This window comes from Rattus norvegicus, chromosome Y (genome assembly GCF_021556685.1).
Source record: "Rattus norvegicus strain SHRSP/BbbUtx chromosome Y, alternate assembly SHRSP_T2T, whole genome shotgun sequence".
In the NCBI taxonomy this organism is placed as follows: domain Eukaryota; kingdom Metazoa; phylum Chordata; class Mammalia; order Rodentia; family Muridae; genus Rattus; species Rattus norvegicus.
In genome coordinates, this window is record NC_141555.1 from 38,866,232 (window position 1) to 38,883,163 (window position 16,932).

General features: G+C 38.0%; 1 long non-coding RNA gene across 1 annotated transcript in view; it reads right to left on the reverse strand.

Annotated features, from left to right (window-relative positions):
- LOC147998015 (uncharacterized) overlaps positions 1-15,557 on the reverse strand; it is a 268,242-nt gene extending 252,685 nt beyond the window's left edge. Inside the window, exon 1 of the long non-coding RNA XR_015647439.1 lies at positions 15,464-15,557. This is a non-coding gene — a long non-coding RNA (uncharacterized LOC147998015). The remainder of the gene's footprint in view (positions 1-15,463) is intronic.
- Positions 15,558-16,932: the final 1,375 nt, after the last annotated feature.

The following is a 16,932-nucleotide window of genomic DNA, read 5'->3' on the forward strand; positions in this document are numbered from 1 at the left end:
TGCTGGTCTGCCTAGTGTGCCTGTGTTGTCTCTGAAGAATGAGGTTTGTTCAGAGGCGGCACGCTGTTATGGTGGTACAGGTATTTGCAGCAATTGAAGCAGGACAGTCCCCTCAAACCTGGCTTAAGGTTATTCAGAAGACCTTGTTGTACCTCAGGCATGAGTATGTGTGAGTGACCCTCCCCAGTTATGGGCAACCTCTCTTCTAGCTAAGGAACTTGGTGGGCAAAGAGGTGTCATAAGACTGGTTTAATGAAGGAATGATCCTAAGACAGTGGGGGTCACCACACTCAGTGGTGCCTTTGCCTGCTTGGTTAATTAAACAAAAAGGTGGAACTATAGGCGGCTGTGACGTGACGCGCGTCAAAGATCGTGCTGGTTCCACTTTCCACCCTCCGAACAGTGTGCGCTCCTTGTAGTAAGGACTCCTTATTTGGCTATACCTGCCTGGCTTGCTAGCTTCCGCATAGTGATAGCCTGTCTGCATGACCCAGATAGCTTGCTGGGATTAGCCAGCACTAGCTATTTAAGTGTTCTCCGGGGGTTCCCCGGGGTCAGAAGATTGTTTCAAGGTTCTTGAGTAAAACTGCTTGAAGAAGATCTTCATTGGTCATATCTTTTTTGCTGGTCGAGGTTGGGCATGACAAGGGACTTGGTAAATATTCCTCAATGTGTACTCAAAAATTTTGTTTTCCAATTCCATTCTCTGCAATGATTTTGGTCACAAAATGGGCCCAGGTATAGAGTGAGTATAAAAAGTGTAAAACTGTGTACCTACTTCAAGTGATAAATTCCTAAATTCTTATTTTATTGAAAAATTAACAGACATCAGGAAAGCAAAGGACAACATGGACTATTGATTTCGGTTTCTTGTACAATTTGATATCATAACTACACTATTGAGCTTCCAGTATTCCAATGGCCAGACGTGAGGTTTTAGGATGTTTTAACATGATTCTATCTTAAGGCCAAACATAAGATACTGGATGATGGGAAAGGAGAAGCATGGCTTGAGGACCAGTTAAACATCTACTTCATTAGGTTTATAAAAATAGGAAGGAGTATTTTTGAAATGGTCATTTGTGAGTTCTACATTCTTGACATAGTTGGGTAAAATCCATGTTATCATTCCACTTCACCACATAAGTGTAGGAGCCACCAAATGTATATATGTATACATCAGCCATCAAAACTATATAAGATTGATGAAGGTAAGAAATGCATTTTGCCAGGAACCGGATATCAACATTACCTGAGATACTCAGATACAGCATGTCAAATACAGAAGTGAATGCTAGTAGTAAACCATTGAACTGAAAACGGACCTATTGTTCGTAAATTTTGAAAAAGGATAGAGGAGCTGAGGGTGTTTTCAAACCCATACAAACAACAATGCCAATGAAGCAGAACTTTCTCATACTATACCAACATACAAAATAGTACATGGACAGACCTATGGCTCCAAATGCATATGTGGCAGAGGATGGCCTTTTTTAGGCAACATTGGAAAGAGAGGCCTTGTCCTCCACAGTTTGTCTCTCAGTTCAAGGGAATGTCATGCAGCAGAAAGGCTGGTTAGAGAAGAAGGAAATGAAACTGGTAGGGATCTTATGGGCAGGAAACTGGGAAAGGAAATCATATTTTCAATGTATATATAGAAACATGTAGTTTGAAAAGAAAACAAATTGCTAAAAAATAAAAAAATGATATAAAAGAGAAGAAAGCTGCCAAGTAATCTAACATATTGACTCAGAAATCTGAAGTGGTAGTCAGGTTAATATTAGTATAAAGACTGAGATGATGAAGTCTCAACTAGAAGCTCTTCTCTCTCCTAGATATCAGTGTCAGACAGAAACTGCACTATAGGGATTCAAAGCCTTGAGGAGTTTAACTTGAGTTAGGGACACAATACTTGTTTTTCCCTTCTTCCTTAGGACCTTTTCTTCTTGACAAAAAGAGTAAAGGTCATGAGCTCTCAGGAATTCAACTGTGCCGTTCATAACACTTGGTATTGGAATAAAGAAATAAATGATATAAACCCTCTGACATCCAGGAACCATAAGAACACGGAAGTCCAGATGCTCCAGCTCTTCATTCCCATATGTGGAAGGCTCAGATCAAGTCTATTTCTTCATCAATACCACTCAACCCCTACCAAGGGCTCTCTGAGCTTTTCCAAATACCACTTATTTTTTTCTTTTTTTTAATACTAAGACAGAAGGCCAGCTTACTTCTGCCCATTTCTGATCTCTTCATCCTGTTTGTTCTCACTCCCACATGGCTGTTTACTCTGAATTAGTGGCCAATTAGTAAACCAGAGAGGTACTGAAGAAATATCGGAGAGGCAGTTCCTGTCAGGACAATACTTGTTACATCACAGAAGAAGCTAGGGATCTCCAGGATACAAAAGATTTTTCAGTGAGGCCTAATGATGATGTCACTGAGAACTGCCATGTCCTTTGCTGCTGAGCAGCGTTCCTTTCATTGACCAGATTCGAGGGTGTCCTTTCCAGGAGAGTCTCCTATTGCACAGTTGAAACCTTTACATACTCCATCTCTCTAAACCTAGAGACTTCTCTCTGCTTCACTAGTAGTTAAAAGCTCTGAATGGAGAAAGTTAGTCAGGGTCTTGGCATGGGTAGAAAACGTTTAGGAACATGGAATATAGGAGATCTTCTAGATAATGCTTATATCCCCAGGTTCATACCTGTGACTCAGTTCAACATTCTAAGTATTCTGTTTCCCAAAGGCCATTATTTTCCATACAGACGTTTAATTGAATTAATATTGTATTTCAATTTCTTATTGAAAATTCGTTGATAGGGGACTTTGAAAATATTCCTCAATGTGTACTCAAAAATTCTGTTTTCCAATTCCATTTTCTGCAAAGGTTTTGGCAACGAAGGAGGCCCAACTATAGAGTAAGCATAACAGTGTAAATACTGTATACCTAATTCAAATTATAAATTCCCAAATCCTTATTTTAACAAAAAATTACCAGATATCAGAAAAGCAAAGCACAACATGGACTATTGAACTTGGTTCTCTAGTCCCATTTGATATCAGTTCTGCAATATCTACCTTCCTGAGTTTCATTCCCATACTTGAGGGTTTTGAGTATTTTACCATGATTAATTATTAAGGCCAAACATAAGATATAGGAGGTTGGGCATCTAGAGGAATGACTTGAGGACCAGTGACACCTCAATTTCAGAAGTTTCAAAAAACAGGATGGAGTCTATTTGGTGTTGTCATTTGTGGATTCTACAGTCTTGACCTAGATATGCAGAACCCATGTCAAAATTCCAGCTAAACTCAGAGCTGTAGGAGCCACCAAAAGTACATACATATACATCAGCCACCAAAACTAGACAAGATTGATGAAGGTAAGTGCATTCTTCCAGGAATCATTTATAGATATTTCCTGAGAGACACAACTGGATTATGCCAAATACAGGAGTGAATGCTAGTGGCAAACCAGTGAACTGAAAATGGACTTCTTGTTTGTAGATTTTCAGGAAAGATTACAAGAGCTGAAGGGGCTTTAACACCATAAGAACGACAATGCTAATGAACCAGAGCTTTCTGATACTAGACCTATGTTCAAGAATGTACATGGACAGAGTTATGGCTCCAACTGCATATGTGGAAGAGGATGGACTTGGTGAGTACTAATGGAAGGAGAAGTCCTTGGTCCTCCCTAGGTTTAACTCCAAGTTCCAGGGAATGTTAAGGGGTAGTAAGAAGGGTTATAGAATACGGGCAGGGGGACCAGATAGGGATGTTATGGGCCAGAAAATGGGAAAGGACATAACAATTTAAATGTAAATAAAGGAACATCCAGTTAAAAAAAAAACAATAAAATTTGCTAAAAAATGAGAGATATAAAAGAAAAAAAAACCTGCCAACTAATCATAACTATTGACTTGGAAATCTAAAATGATAGAGAGAGTAATACTAGTGGAAAGACTGAGATGATGAAGTCTGAAATAGAGCACTTCTCTCTCCAAGATAGAAGTCTCAGACAGAGAGAAACTGGACAATAGGTATCCAAAACACTGTAGAGTTTACTCTGAGCTGAGGACACAATACTTGTCCATCCCATCTTCCTTAGTAACTTTCTCTTTTTGACAAAATGTATAAAGTCCATGATCTGTCAGGAATACAACTGTGTCCTTTACAACACATGACTTTTGGAATATAGAAATGAATGATATAAAGTCTCTGACTACCAGGAAGCAAAAGATCAGGGAAGTGCAGATGCATCTGAGAGTCTCCCAGTTCCTGTTTCCCTTATGTGGAAGGCACAGAAAAAGGCTATCTCTTCAGTGATCCCACTCAACCCCTAACAAGGACACACTAAGCTTTCCCAAGCACCTCATATTTCTTCCTTGTTTTTTATACCAAGACATAAGTCCAGCTTCCTTCTCCCCATATCATATCTCTTCATCCTCTTTGTTCTAACTCCCAAATTGTCTCTGAATTAGAGGCCAATTTGTAAACCCTAGAGTTATTGAAGGAAAATCTGAGAGGCAGTTGCAGTCATGACAACAGAAGGAGGTAGGGCTCACCAGGTTATAAGAGAGTTTTCATGGAGGTCCTAATGATGCTGTCACTGAGAACTACCGTGGTCTACTTGCTGAACACTTTTCCTTACATTGACCAGATTCGAGAGTGCCCTTACCAGTTATGTCTCATGTGGCACAGGACACCTGTATGTACTACATCACTCTAAAATAGAGACTTCTCTATGCTTCACCAGTGGTTACATGCTCATAATGCAGAAAGTTATTAAGGGGCATAGCATGGGTAAAAACGGTTTAGGAACATGGAGTGTAGGAGATTATTGCAGATATTAGTTTTATTGACAGGTAATTCCTGTGACATACAGTTCAATTTTCTGGGTTTTCTCTCTTTCCCAAAGGCCATATTTTCTCTAAAACCTTTAATTGAATGAATATTGTATTTCAATTTCTTACTGTAATTCCTTGATAGGGGATTTTGTAAATGTTCCTCAATGTGGAATCAAAAATTCCATTTGCCAATTACATTTTCTGAAATGATTTTGGTCAGAGAGGGGGCCCAGCTATAGAGTGAGTATAAGAGTGTGAATACTGTGTACCTACTTCAAATGATGAATTCCCAAATCCTTATTTTATCAAAAAATTACCAGTCATCAGGAAAGCAAAGGACAATATGAAGTTTGAATTCAGTCCTCTAGTTCCATTTGATATCAGTACAACCCTTTGTACCTTCCAGTGTTCCCATGGCCAGACTTGATTGTTCAGGACTTTTTACCATAATTCTTTCTTAAGGACAAATGTAATCTACCAGATGATGGGTGGGGAGAAGAATGTCTTGAGGACCAATGAAACATCTTCTTCAATAGGTTCATAAAAACAGGAAGGAGTCTATTTGCATTGGCATTTGTGAATTCTACATTCTTGACATAGTTGGGCAGAATCCATGTTAACTTTCCATTGAACCATTTAGGTGTAGGAGCCACCAAATGTATATATGTATACATCAGCCAACAAAACTCGATAAAATTGATGAAGGTAAGAAATACATCCTGCCAGTAATTGGATATAGATATTTAGTGAGAGACACAGATACAGCATGTCGAATACAGAAGTGAGTGCTGGTAGCAAACCATTGAACTGAAAACATACCTCTTTTTGGTAAATTTAGAAAAAGGATTAGAAGATCTGAGGGTGCTTTCAACCCCATAAGAACAACTAAGCCAGTGAACCAGAGCTTTTGCTTACAAGACCAATATACAAAGAAAGTACATGGACTGACCTATGGTTCCAAATGCATACGTTGCTGAGGACGGCCTTTTTGGGCAACAATGGACATGAAGCCCTTGGTCCTCCCTAGTTTGTCTCCCAGTTCAAGGGAATGTCAACAAACAGAAAGACTGGTTAGAGAAGTAGGAAAAGAGAACAAGTGGGATGTGAAGGGCAAGAAACTTGGAAAGAAAATTATATTTTAAATGTAAATATAGAAACATCCAGTTATTAAAAGCAATAAAATTTGCTAAAATGAGAAACATATCAAAGAGAAGAAAGTTGCCAAGTAATCGCACATATTGACTCAGAAATCTGAAGTGGTATTCAGAGTAATATAATTGGAGAGACTGAGATGATGAAGTCTCAACTACAAGTACTTCTCTCTCTGAGATATCAGTGTCAGACACAAACTGCAGTATAGATATGCAAAACATGGAGGAGTTTACTCGGAGCTCAGTACTCAATACTTGTTTTTCACTACTTCCTTAGGACCTTTTCTTCTGACAAAAAGAGTAAAGGTCATAACCTCTCAGGAAAACAAATATGCCCTTCACAACACTTGCCTTTTGGAATAGAGAAATGAATGATATAATCCTACTGATTTCCAGAAACCATAAGAACAGGGAAGCACAGATGTATCTGACAGGCTCCCAGCTTCTGATTCCCATATCTGAAAGGCTCAGATAAGGCTATCTCTTCAGTGATATCACTCAACACCTACCAAAGACTCACTGAGCTTTCCTAAAAACCACATATTTCTTCCTTGTTTTTTATACCAAGACAGAAGACCAGCTTCCTTCTCTCCATTTCCAATCTCTTCATCCTCTTTGTTTTCACTCCCCTATTTGCTCTAAATTAGAGGCCAATTAGTAAACCCTAGAAATACTGAAGTATTTCTGAGAGGTAGTTGCAGTCAGGACAACAGTTGTGACATCACAGAAGAAGTTATGGCTCTCCAGGTTACAAGAGAATTTTCAGGGAGGGCCTAATGGTGATGTTAGTGAGAAATGCCATGGCCTACCTGCTAAACAATTTTCCTTACACTGACCAAATTCGAGGGTGCCCTTTCCAGGTCCATCTCCTGTAACCCAGTGGTATCCTTTAGGTACTCCATCTCTCAGAAGCTCGAGACTTCTCTCTGCTTGACTAGTGGTTACATGCTCTGAATGGAGAAAGTTAGTCAGGGTATTGGCATGGGTGGAAAATATTTATGAGCATGGAGTGTAGGGGATACTTCTAGATAATATTTTTATTGACAGGTCATTCCTGTGACATACAGTTCAATTTTTTAGGTTTTCTATGTTTCCCAAAGACCAGTATTTTCACTACACACATTTAATTGAATGAATACTGTATTTCAATTTCTTATTGTAAATTCCTTGATAGCAGATTTTGTAAATATTCCTCAATGTGTACTCAATAATTCGGTTTTCCAATTCTATTTTCTGCAATGATTTTGGTCACAAACCGTGCCCAGCTGCAGAGTGAGTATAACAGTGTGAATACTGTAATCCTACTTCAAATGATAAATTCCCAAATCCTTATTTAACAAAAAATTATGAGACATCAGGAAAGCAAAAAACAACACGGACTATTGAATTAAGTTCACTAGTCCCATTTGATAACAATACACTCTATCTAACATCCAGTGTTTGCATGCCCAGACTTGAGTATAGGATAATTTACCATGATTATTCTTAAGGCCAAACATAAAATACCCGATGATCGGTAGGGCAAAAAAGGTCTTGAGGACCAGTTAAACATCTACTTCAATAGGTTCATAAAAACAGGAGAGTCTATTTGAAATAGTCATTTGTGAATTCTACATTATTGACATATTTAGGCAGAATCCATGATAACATTCCACTTAACCACTTAGGTGTAGGAGACACCAAATGTATATATGTATACATCTGTCAAAAAAACTAGATAAAATTGATGAAGGTAAGAGGTGCATTCTGCCAGGAACCAGATATAAATATTTACTGAGATACACAGATATAGCATGTCTAATACAGAAGTGAGTGCTGGTAACAAACCAGTGAACTTAAAATGGACCTCTTGTTGGTAAATTTTGAAAAAAGAATTAGAAGAGCTGTAGGTGCTAACAAACCCATAAGAACAACGTTGCCAATGAACCAGAGACTTTTTATACTAGACCAATATAAAACGAAAGTACATGGACTGACCTATGGCTCCAAATGCATATGTTGCTGAGGATAGCCTTTTTGGGCAACATTGGAAAGAGAAGTCCTTGTCTTCCCTAGTTTGTCTCCCAGTTCAAGGGAATGTCATGCGGCAGAAAGGCTGGTTAGAAAAGAAGGAAATGGAACTGGTAGGGAACTTATGGTCAGGAAACTGGGAAAGGAAATAATATTTTAAATGTATATATAAAACATCTAGTAAAATAGAAAAAAATTGCTAAAAAATAAAAAAACATGAATGATATAAAAGAGAAGAAAGCTGCCAAATATTCTAACATATTGACTCAGAAGTGGAAGTCAGGTTAATACTAGTATAAAGACTGAGATGTTGAGGTCTCAACTAGAAGCACTTCTCTCTCCCATATATCAGTGTCAGACACAAGGTGCACTATAAGTTTCCAAAGCATTGAGGAGTTTAACTTGAGTTAGGGACACAATACTTGTTTTTTTCTTCTTCCGTAGGTCCTTTTCTTCTTGACAAAAATAGTAAAGGTCATGAGCTCTCAGGAAATCTACTGTGCACTTCATAAAACTTGGTTTTGGAATAAAAAAATGAATGATATAATCCCTCTGTCATCCACGAACCATAAAAACAGGGAAGTCAAGATGTTTCTGAGAGTCTCCCAGCTCTTGATTTCCTCATGTGGAAGGCTCAGATCAAGGCTATCTCTTCAGCGATACCACTCAACCACCACCCAGAACTCACTGAGCTTTCCAAACGACCTTGTTTTTATACCAAGACAGAAGGCCAGTTTCCTTTCCCCTATTTCCAATCTCATCATCCACTTTGTTATCACTCTCCAATTTTCTCTGAAATAGGGGCCAATTATTAAACCCTAGAGTTACTGAACATATCTGAGAAGCAGTTGCAGTTATGAGAACAGTTGTGAAATCAGAGAAGAAGGTATGACTCTCCAGGTTACAAGAGTGTTTTAAGGGAAGGCCTAATGGTGATGTCACTGAGAACTGCCATAGCCTACATCCTGAACAACTTTCCTTACATTGACAGGATCGAGGGTGCCCTTTCCAGGTCCATCTCCATTGATGCGGAGGAAACCTTTACGTACACCATCTCTCTAAAGCTAGAGATTTCTGTCTACTTCAATAGAGGTTACATGTTCTGTATGGAGAAAGTTAGTCAGGGTCTTGGCATGGGTAGAAAGATTTAGGAACATGGAGTGTCGGAGATTCTTCTAGATAGTACTTATATTCCCAGGTTCATTCCTGTGACTCACTTCAATATTCTAGGTATTCTCTGTTTCCCAAAGGCCAGTATTTTCCCTACAGACGTTTAATTGAATGAATGTTGTATTTCAATTTCTTATTGAAAATTCGTTGATAGGGGACTTTGTAAATATTCCTCAATGTGTACTCAAAAATTCTGTTTTCCAATTCCATTTTCTGCAATGATTTTGGTCACAAAAGGGGCCCAACTAAAGGGTGAATATAAAAGTGTAAATACTGTGTACCTACTTCAAATGGTAAACTCCCAAATTTTTATTTTCTTGAAAAATTACCAGACATCAGGAAAGCAAAGGACAACATGGACTATTAAGTTTCTTGTCCCATTTGATATCAGTACTACACTTTCTAGCTTCCTGTGTTGTGAAGGCCAAAAGTAAGATACCGGATGATGTGCAGGGAGAAGAATGGTTTGAGGACCTGTTAAAGGTCTACTTCAATAGATTATAAAAACAGGAGGGATTCTTTTAAAAATTGTCATTTGTGAATTCTCCATTCTTGAAATAGTTGTGCAGAATCCATGTTAACATTCCTCTTAACTACATAGGTGTAGGATCCACCAAAAGTATATATGTTTACATCAGCCAACAAAACTAGATAAGATTGATGAAGGTAAGAAGTGCGTTCTTCCATGAACTGGATATAGATATTTCCTGAGAGACAGAGATACAGCAAGTCAAGTACAGAAGTGAATGCTAGTAGCAAACTAGTGAACTGAAAACGGACCACTTGTAAGTAATTTTTGAAAAAAAAAAAAAGATTAGAAGAGCTGAAGGTGCTTTCAACCCCATAGGAACAACAATGCCAATGAACCACCACTTTCTCATACTAGACCAATATACAAAGAACGTACATTGAACCTATGGCTCCAAATGCATATGTGGCAGAAGATGAGATTTTGGGCAACTTTGGAAAGGAAGCACTTGTCTTCCCTAGCTTGTCTCCCAGTTTAAGGGAATGTCATGCAGCAGAAAGGCTGGTTAGGGAAGAAAGAAATGGAATGGTTAGGGATTTTATGGGCAGAAAACTGGGATAGGAAAGAATATTTTAAATGTAAATATAGAGAATTCCAATTAAAAAAATCAATAAATTTCTCTAAAAAATAAAAAAAATGAATGATATAAAGGAAAAGAAACCTGCCAAGTAATCACACATATTAACTCAGAAATCCGAAGTGTAATAGTAAAGTAAAATAGTGAAGTAATTAAATAGTGAAGTAGTCAGAGTAGTACTCGTGGAAAGTCTGGGATGATGAAATCTCAACTAGTAGCACTTCTTTCTTCCAAATATCAGTGTCAGACAGAAACTGCACTATAGATATCCAAAGCATGGAGGAGTTTACTCAGACCTAGGGACACAATACTTGTTTTTCACTTCTTCCTTATGACCTTCTCTTCTTGACAAATTGAGTAAAGGCCATGAGCTCTTAGGAAAACAACTGTGCCCTTCACAACACTTGGCTTTTGGAAGTAAGAAATGAAGGATATAAACTCTCCAGGAACCATAAGAACAGGGAAGTCCAGATTCTTCTGAGGGTCTCCCAGCTCCTGATTCCCTCATGTGGGAGACTCAGATCAAGGCTATCTCTTCACCCATAGCACTCAACCCCTATATATGTCTCACTGAGCTTTCCGTAGGACCATATATTTGTTCCTTGTATTTTGTACCAAGACAGAGGACCAGCTTCTTTCTCCCTATTTCTGATCTCTTCATCCTCTTTGTTATCACTCCCCAATTTGCTCTGAATTTAGAGGCCAATTAGTAAAACCTAGAGTTACTGAAGGAATATCTGAGAGACAGTTGCAGTCACGACAACTCATGTGATATCACAGAAGAAGCTAATGCTCTCCAGGATACAAGAGATTTTGCATGAATGAACTAACTATGATGTCTCTAAGACCTGCCATGGCCTATCTGCTAAAGAGCTTTCCTTAAATTGACCAGATTTGAGGGTGCCCTTTCCACATATATCTCCTATTACACAGTGGAAATGTTTACGTACTCCATCTCTCTAAAGCTAGTGACTTCTCTTTGCTTCATTAGTGGTTACATGCTCTGAATGGACAAAGTTAATCAGGGTCTTGGCATGAGTCGATAAGATTTAGGAATTTGAGTTTAGAAGATTCTTCTAGATAATATTTTCTTTCCCAGGTTCATTCCTGTGACACACAGTTCAATTTTCTTCATTTTCTCTGTTCCCAAAGGCCAGTATTTTCCCTACAAACCTTTAATTGAATGCATTTGTATTTCAATTTTTATTGAATATTCCTTGATAGGTGACTTTATATATATACCTGAATTTGTACTCAAAAATTTGCTTTTCCACTTCCATTTTCTGCAATGATTTTAGCAACAAAGGCGCCCAGCTATAGAGTGATTATAACAGTGTAAATAGGGTGTACCTACTTCAAATGGCATTCTCCAAATTCCTATTTCATCCAAAAATTTCCAGATATCAATAAACCATAGGACCACATGGAGTATAGAATTTGGTTCTCAGGTCCCTTTTGATCTCGGTTCTTCAATATCTCTTTTCCAGTGTCTCAGGGTTAGATTTGAGGTTTTTGGATATTTTACCATGATTCTTTCTTGAGGCCAAACATAAGATAGAGAAGTATGGGAAGTGATAAGAATGGCTTCAGGACCAGGGAAACCTCAACTTCAATAGTTTCATAAGAACAGGAGGGAATCTATTTGCCAATTCTATTTGTGGATTCTACATTCTTGACCCAGTTGCACTGAATCCATGATAAAATTCCCCCTAACTTCATACAGTAGGAGCCACCAAAAGTAATATATATGTGTATATATATATATATATATATATATATATATATATATATATATATATATATATATATATATATCAGCCACCAAAACTAGATAAGATTTAGGAAGCTAAGTGCATTCTACCAGGAACTGGATATAGGTCTTGCCTGAGAGAGAGCTGGAGCATATCAAATACAGGAGTGAATGTTAGTGGCAAACCAGTGAACTGAAAACAGACCTCTTGTTGGTAGGTTTTGAGAAAGTATTACAAGAGTTGAAGGTGCTGTTAACCCCAAAAGAAAAACAATGTCAATGAAACAGAGCTTTCTGGAAATAGACCAATATTCAAAGAATGAACACGGACAGACCTATGGCTCCAAATGTATATTTGGCAGAGGATGGCTTTGCTGGCACCAATGGAAGGAGAAGTCCTTGGTCTTATGTTGGTTTGTCACCCAGTTCAAGGAAATGTCAAGGGGTAGAAGTATGGTTAGATAAGAAAGGATTGTGAACAGGTAGTGATCTTATGGGCAGGAAACTAAGAAAGGAAATAATATTTTAAATGTAAATATAGACTCATCCACTTTAAAAACACTAAAATTTTATAAAAAATAAGAAAGAAAGATATAAAAATAAAGAAAACTGCCAACTAATCACAGTTATTCACTCAGAAATCTATAGTGGTATTCAGAGTAATACTAGTGGAAAGACAAAGATGATGGAAGTCTCAATTAGAAGAACTTCTCTCTCCCAGATATCAATGTCAGACACAAACTGCACTATAGGTATCCAAATCTTGGAGGAGTTTCCTCTGAGCTGTGGACATAATACATGTCCATCCTTCTTCTTTAGGACCTTTTTCTTAGGACAAAAATAATAAAGGCCGTAGCTCTCAGAGAAACAACTGTGCCATCTCAAACTCTTGGCTTTGCAATAAAGAAATGAATGATATAAATCCTCTGACATCCAGGAACCATTAGAACAGGGAAGTCCAGATGCTTCACTGAAGCTTCCAGATCTTGATTCCCATATGAGTAAGGCTCAGATCAAGTCTATCTCTTCAGTGATACCACTCAACCCCTACCAAGGGCTCTCTGAACTTTCCAGTACCACTTATATCTTCACTTTTTTTAATACTAAGACAGAAGGCAAGCTTCCTTCTCCTCTTCTCTGATCTCTTCATCCTGTTTGTACTCCCTCCCAAATGGCTGTTTTCTCTGAATAAGTGGCCTATTAGTAAACTGGAGAGGTACTGAAGGAATATCTGAGAGGCAGTTCCTGTCAGGACAATACTTGTTACATCACAGAAGAAGCTAGGGCTCTCCAGTTACAACAGATTTTTCAGGTGGTGCCTATTTATTATGTCACTGATAACTGGCAGGGCCTACCTACTGAACAGCTTTCCTTACATTGACCAGATTCGAGGGTGTCCTTTCTAGGTCTGTCTCCTTTGGCACAGTGGAAACCTTTACGTACTCCATCTCTCTAAAGCTACAGAATTCTCTCTGCATCACTAGTGGTTACATACTTTTATGGAGAAAGTTAGTCAGGGCCTTGGCATGTGTCCCAAAGATCTAAGAATATGGAGTGCAGGAGATTCTACTGGATAATAATTTTATCCCTAGTTCCATTCCTCTGGCTTATAATACAATTTCCTCAGATATCTCTCTTTTCTAAAGGCCAGTATTTTCCCTACAGACCTTTTGTTTAGTGAATATTTTATTAAATTTTTTTGTACATTTCTTGATAGTGGAATATATATATATATATATGTATATATATACACATATATATATATATATTGCTGAATGTGTACTCAAATGTTCTATTCTCCTATTCCATTTTTTTGCTATGATTTTGAAACAAAGGGGGCCCAGCTCTATAGTTCTAAATATCTTGTATTTACTTAAATGATAAACTCCCAAATCCTTATTTTATCCAAAAATTACCAGATATTAGTAAAACAAAGGACAGCATAGACTATATGATACATTTCTGTAGTCGCATTAGATAGCAGTTCTCTAATATCTATCTTCCTGTGTTTCAAGAGCCAGACTTGAGGGTTTTGGATGTTTTACCAGGATTCTTTCTGAAGTCCAAACATAAGGTTCATGTCATGGGCTGAGGGATGAGGGGCTTGAGGTGCAGTGAATCTTCTACTTCAATAGGTTCATAAGAATAGGATGGAGTCTCTTTGGCTTAGTCATTTGTGGATTCTAAATTCTTGACCTAGTTTCACAGAATCCTTGTTAAAAATCAACAAAACACCCTAGCTGTATGAGGCACCAAATAAATCTTAGCCATTCTGATTGGTGTGCTGTGGAACCTCAGGATTTTTTCTTTATTTCCATTTACCTAATGGCTAAGGATGTTGATATTCCTCAGTTGAGAATTCATTGTTCAGCTCTACACACACACACACACACACACACACACACACACACACACACACAGACACACACACACACACTCAGCAACCAAATGTAGATAAGATTGATGAAGCTAAGTAGTCTATGCTGCCAGTGAACTGAAAACGGACATCTTTTTGGTAGAGTTTGAGAAAGGATTAAAAGAGCTAAAGGTGCTTTCAACCCTATAAGAACAACAATGATAATGAACCAGAGATTTCTGGTACTAAACCAATATTCAAAGACTATACATGGATAGAACTATGGCTCCAACGGCATAAGTGGCAAAGGATAGCGTTGTTGGTCACCAATGGAAGGAGAAGTCCAATGGAAGGAGAAGTCCTTGGTACTGCCTGGGTTTGACTCCAAGTTCAAGGCAAAGTCAGCGGGCAGTAAGGTGGGTTATATAAGAAGGTTAGCGGATTTAGATATGGCAATTGTGGAAAAGAAACTGGGAAAGGAAATAACATTTGAAATGCAAATGTAGAAATATCCAAATAAAAAAGCAATAAAATTGTATTAAAAAATAAAAAAATTGAAAGAAAGAAAAGAAACCTGCCAGATAATCAAACCTATTGACAGAGAAATCTAAACAGTCACTGTCTGGAAATGGTATTCAGTGTAATACTAATGGAAAGACTGAGATGATGAAGTCTCAACTAGATCCCTTCCAGATATCAGTGTCAGACACAAATTGCACTACAGGTATACAAAGCTTGGAGGCATTTACACTGAGTTGAGGACACAATACTTGTCTTTTCTTTGTTTCTTTGGACCTTTTTCTTCAGGGCAGAAAGAGTAAAAGCCATGAGCTCTGAGGAGAACAACTGTGCCCTTCCCAACAACTAGTTTTGGAATGAAGAAATTGATTATATAAACTCTCTGATTTACAGGAACCATAAGAACAGAGAAGTCCAAATGCTTCTGAGAGGGTCCCAGCTCCTGATTTGCATATGTGGAAGGCTCAGATCAAGGCTATCTGTTCAGCAATACCAGTCAACCCCTACCAAGGAGGCACTGAGTTTTCCCAAGCACACATATTACTTACCTTTTTTAGACAAAGACAGAATGGCAGTTTCCTTCTACCCATTTCTGATCTTTTCATCCTCTTTGTTCTTACTCCCAAATGGATGTTTATTCTGAATTAGATGCCTATTACTGAACCCTAGAAGTACTGAAGGAATACCTGAGATGCAGATGAAGTCATGACAACAATTGTGACATCACAGAAGAAAAATCTCTCCAGGTTACAAGAGATTTTTCAGGCAAGGCCTAATGATGATATCACTGAGAACTGCCATGGCCTACGTGCTGAACAGCTTTCCTTACATTGACCATATTTGAGGGTGTCCTTTCCTGATATGTCTCCTGTGAAACAGTGGAAACCTTTATATCCTCCATCTCTGTAAAACTATAGATTTCGCTTTGCTTTATATGAGATTACATGCTCTGAACAGAAAAAGTTAGTCAAGGGCTTGGAATGGGTAGAAAAGGTCTTTTAACATAGAATGGATGGGATTCTTTTGGATATTAATGTTATTCCCAGGTACATTTCGTGAAATACAGTTCAATTTTGTTTCTCTTCTCTGCTTCCCAAAGGCCAGTATTTTCACTACGGACCTTCAATTGAATTAATATTGTGTTTCACTTTCTTACTGTACATTCCTCGATATGGGACTTTATAAATATTTCTGAATGTGTACTCAAAAATTCCGTATTCCAATTCCTTTTTCTGCAATGATTTTGTAAACAAATGTGGCCTAGCTCTAGAATGAGTATAACAGTGTACATATTGTGTACCTACTTGAAATGATAAACTCACAAATCCTAATTTTATCCCAAAATTACCAGACATCAGTAAAGCAAAAAACAACATGGACTGTAGAATTCGGTTCTCTAGTCCCATTTGATACCAGTTCTGCATTATCTACCTTACTGTGTTCCCGTGGCAAGACTAGAGTGTTGTGGATGCTTGACTATGATTCTTTCTTCAGGCCAAACATAAGATTCACGAGGTTTGGCAGGGTGAGGAATGGCTCGAGAGAGAGAGAGAGAGAGAGAGAGAGAGAGAGAGAGAGAGAGAGAGAGAGAGAGAGAGATGTAGACGGAGATGCAGGTGTAGATGTAGATATAGATATAGATATACAGATATATATATATGTATATATATGTATATATATATGTGTGTGTGTGTGTGTGTGTGTGTGTGTGTGTGTGTGTGTGTGTGTATCAGCCACCAAAACTAAATAAGATTGATGAAACTTAGAATTGCATGATCAGAAGATATGGATATAGGAGACACAGCTGGAACATGTCAAATACAAAAGTGAATGGTAGTAACAAAAAAGTGAACTGAAAGCACATCTCTTGTTGGTAGATTTTTGAGGAAGGATTACACGAGCTGAAGGAGCTTTCAGTCCAATAAAAAAGACAATGCCAATGAACCGGAGTTTTCTTGTACTATATGAATATTCAAATATAGTACATGGATAGACCTATGGCTCCAACTTCATATGT